At 54.2% G+C, this 4,430-nt stretch overlaps 1 pseudogene across 1 annotated transcript; it reads left to right on the plus strand.

Moving 5' to 3' along the window:
- The first annotated feature begins 561 nt into the window (after positions 1–561).
- On the plus strand, positions 562–2,798 carry LOC108286859 (annotated as a pseudogene). Its single transcript, XR_001818112.2, has one exon. The product of XR_001818112.2 is annotated as a ubiquitin carboxyl-terminal hydrolase BAP1-like (transcript).
- Positions 2,799–4,430: the final 1,632 nt, after the last annotated feature.

Here is a 4,430-nt window from a genome sequence, read left to right on the forward strand (position 1 = left end):
TGACAGTAGCAGCAAGAAAAACACAACATATCATATAAAGAGTTTGGAAAAAAAAAAAAGGATTCAAATGCCAGCAAATGTATCAGAAATCATGGAGAGGCCGGGCACGGTGTCTCGCACCTATAATCCTGGCACTTTTGGAGGCCAAGGCAGGCGGATTGCTTGAGATCAGGAGTTCAAGACCAGCCTGGCCAACATGGTGAAACCACATCTCTACTGAAAATACAAAAATTCGCCGGGCATGGTGGCATGTGCCTGTAATCCCAGCTACTCGGGAGGCTGAGGCACAAGAATCATTTGAACTTGGGACGTAGATGTTGCAGTCAGCTGAGATAGTGCCACTGCACTCCAGCCTGGGCAGCAGAACAAGACTCTGTCTCAAAAAAAGGAAAAAAAGGAAAGAAAAGAAAAGAAATCATGGATGATAGACCACATCAACCCAGAGCTCTATATCCAGTGAAAATACCCCTGAAGAATGAAAGTGGCAAGAAGATGGGTATGGATAGCATGAAACTAAGAGAATCTGAAAAACATACCTACACTAAAAGAAATGCTGGCTGGGCCTGTTGTCTGTGTGGGGTGCTGAGGGGCCCCGGGGGCAGTGGGGACTCCCGGTGGGGGCTGCAGTGGGGCGGGAGGACCTGGGCATGGCACTGAGGGGCCACCCTGCAGGAAGATGAATAAGGGCTGGCTGGAGCTGAAAAGCGACCCGGGCCTCTTCACCCTGCTGGTGGAAGATTTCGGTGTCAAATGGGTGCAAGTGGAGATCTATGACCTTCAGAGCAAATGCCAGGGCCCCGTATATGGATTTATCTTCCTGTTCAAATGGATCAAAGAGCACCGGTCACGGGGAAAGGTCTCTACCTTCGTGGATGATACATCCATGATTGATGACAATATTGTGAATAACATGTTCTTTGCCCACCAGCTGATACCCAACTCTTGTGCCACTCATGCCTTGCTGAGTATGTTCCTGAACTGCAGCAACGTGGACCTGGGACCTACCCTGAGTCGCATGAAGGACTTCACCAAAGGCTTCAGCCCTGAGAGCAAAGGATATGCGACTGGCAATGCCCCAGAGTTGGCCAAGGCACATAACAGCCATGCCATGCCCGAGCCGTGCCACCTCCCTGAAAAGCAGAATGGCCTTAGTGCAGTGCGGACCATGGAGGCATTCCACTTCATCAGCTATGTGCCTATCACAGGCTGGCTCTCTGAGTTGGATGAGCTGCTACCCCATTGACCATGGGCCCTGAGGAGAGGATGAGGAATGCACAGACAAGGCCTGGCGGGTTACCATAGAGCATATCGGCCTTGCCACTGCAGGAGAGCCCTACCACAACATCCGCTTCACCCTGATGGCAGTGGTGCTTGACTGCAGGATCAAGTATGAGGCCAGTGTGCACGTGCTGAAAGTGAACCGTCAGACAGTACTAGAGGCTCTGCAGCAGCTGATAAGAGTAACACAGCCAGAGCTGATTCAGATCCACAAGTCTCAAGAGTCATAGCTGCCTGAGGAGTCCAAGCCAGCCAGCAACAAGTCCCCGCAGGTGCTGGAGGCAAACAGGGCCCCTGCAGCCTCTGAGGGCACCCACACAGATAATGCAGAGGAGACAGCTGGTTCATGCACACAAGCCCCAACCCACAGCCCTCCCAGCAAACCCAAGCTGGTGGTGGAGGCTCCAGGCAGCAGCCTCAATGGGGTTCTCCCCAACCCCATTCCCACTGTCCAGCAACTACCAGCCTTTCTAGACAATCACACTATGCCAAGTCCCCCATGCAGGAGGAAGAAGACCTGGTGGCAGGTGTGGGCTGCAGCCGAGCTCCAGTCCACCCACCCTAGCAATACTCAGATGATGAGGACGACTATGAGGGTGATGGGGAGGATGACATGCAGAACACCAACTCTGCCATTAGGTATAAGCAGAAGGGAACAGGGAAGCCATGGGCATTGGGTGGTTCTGCTGATGGGCAGCTGTCAGCTGAGAAGCTCAAGGAGTCCCAGAAGGACCACTGAATTCCTCTGTCCATCAAGACTAGCAGCGGGGCTGGGAGTCCAGCGGTGGCAGTGCCCACACACTCGCAGCCCCCGCTCACCCCCAGCAACAAGAGTACAGATACGGCCTCCAGATCGGCAGTGCTTTCAACTTGCCACAGCGCTCGCCCATTCACTCAGCCAACCCGACACGGCCCTCTAGCCCTGTCACCTCCCACATCTCGAAGGTGCTTTTTGGAGAAGATGACAGCCTGCTGCGTATTGACTACATCCGCTGCAACAGTGCTGTCCGTGATCTGGGTCCTGTCATCAGCACAGGCCTGCTGCACCCGGCTGAGGGTGGGGTGCTGAGTCCCCTGGTGCTGACAGAGGTTGGGAAGGGTTCGTCACCCTCCATCAGACCGATCCAAGGCAGCCAGGGGTCCAGCAGCCCAGTGGAGAAGGAGGTCATGGAAGCCACAGATAGCAGAGAGAAGATGGGACTGGTGAGGACTGGCAAGCCCTTGAGTGGCAAGAAGTACTCACCCAAGGAGCTGCTGCCACTGCTGAAGTGTGTGGAGGCTGAGATTGCAAACTATGAGGCATGCCTCAAGGAAGTTCAAGATTGATGACCAGAGAAAGACCCACAACTACGATGAGTCCATCTGTACCTTCATCTCCATGCTGGTTCAGGAAGGCATGCTGGCCGACCTAGTGGAGCAGAATATCTCCGTGCGGTGGCGCCAAGGGGTCAGCATTCCACAAGCAGCAGAAGCCTGACCGGCAGAAACGCTCTCACCCCTGCAAGGCCAAGCGCCAGTGAGGACTGCTGGCCCTGCCTCTGCAGCCCACTCTTACCGCGTGGCCCTCACCAGGGTCCTTCCCTGCCCCACTTCCTCCTTTCCCAGTATTACTGAATAGTCCCAACCAGAGAGCCCAGGCCCTGGGAATGGGAGGAACCTGGCCATATTCCCTGCATTGTGCCCTGAGGCCTGGCACAGAGCAGATCAGCCCCTTAGTGCTCAGGAGGCAGCATCTGGAGTTGGGGCACAACCCGGTACTGTAGCTTCTTCCCCAGCCGACTGTGGAGCAGCAGGACCTGGCCCTTCTGCCTGGGCAGCAGAATATATATTTTACCTGTCAGAGACATCTATTTTTCTGGACTCCAACCCATCTTGCCACCACGTTGACATAGGTTCCTTCCTAACTGTGCTTTCTTTCCTAACAGCTGCCCTGGTTGGCCCAGGTCCTTGTATCATGCCAGGGTCACAACTACAGGGTCCCAGCTGGGGGCCTGGGTGGGCACTGGGCCCTGCTGCTCTAGCCCCAGCCACCAGCCTGTCCCTGTTGTAAGGAAGCCAGGCCTACCCTCTTCATTCCTCTTAGGAGAGTGCCAAAAACTCAGGGATCCAGCACTGGGCTGGGTTGGGAGTGGGGTGTCCCAGTGGGGGTTGGGCGAGCAGCCTGCTGGGATCCCGTGGCCTGAGCGGGGCATGTGGGAACTGTTCAGCACACTGTGAACTGTCTTCCTTGTTCTAGCTAGGAAGATTGCTCGAGATTGCTCTCCACAGCAAGGTTCTGGGGCTTTTTGCCTTCAGTGTTGTGGCCCTAGCTATGGGCCTAACTTGGACTCCAGGTCTCTGTCTCTGGAGCTTGGAGCTCAGAAGAGACTCTGCCCAGCCCCTCAGTATTACCATGTCTCCTTCCTCTGAGGCGTAGCAGAGACAGGGCTGCTTGTAGGAAGCTGGCACCACTCAGCTCTCCCTGCTACTCCAGCTTCCTCAGCCTCTGCAAGGCACTCAGGGTGGGGGGGCAGCAGAATCAAGACAACCAGTTGGAGCCCTGTGTTCCAGAGGGCCTGATGCCAAGGGGTAATGGGCCCAGCACTGCCTCTGGAGCCCAGGCCCCAACACAGCCCCATGGCCTCTGCCAGATGGCTTTGAAGGTGTTCCAAGCAGCCCCCTTATCTGTACATAGTAAGTGAGTGGGGGTGCTGGCAAGTGTGACAGCTGCCTCTGGGCAGAGCACAGCCTGACCCCTCTAGCCCCTGTAAATACTGGATCAGTGACTGAATAAAACTCTCCTAAGAATCTCCTGAGAAAAAAAGAAGAAAAAAAAATAAAAGAAATGCTAAAGTTAGTTCTTCGGTCCCACAAGAAATGACACCAGGGGAATGAAGATTGTTGTTATTTCAGTGAAGCAGATATAACATTCCCTTGCTGAGTGTGTAACGCAGATAGAAGTGATACATGTGACAATTACTGTATAAAGAATGGAGGCTGGCAAATGGACCCCAATGGTTGCAGCATTTTACTTTCTGTAGCAAATCCTACAACTCTGAGTAGCTAAGGATATTTCTTCAGTCAAAATTTAGACAAGAGGCCGGGCATGGTGGCTCCCGCCTGTAATCCCAGTACTTTGGGAGGCTGAGGCGGGCAGATCACTTGAGCTCAAG

The sequence above is a fragment of the Cebus imitator genome, unplaced genomic scaffold (genome assembly GCF_001604975.1).
Source record: "Cebus imitator isolate Cc_AM_T3 unplaced genomic scaffold, Cebus_imitator-1.0 Scaffold330, whole genome shotgun sequence".
In the NCBI taxonomy this organism is placed as follows: Eukaryota; Metazoa; Chordata; class Mammalia; order Primates; family Cebidae; genus Cebus; species Cebus imitator.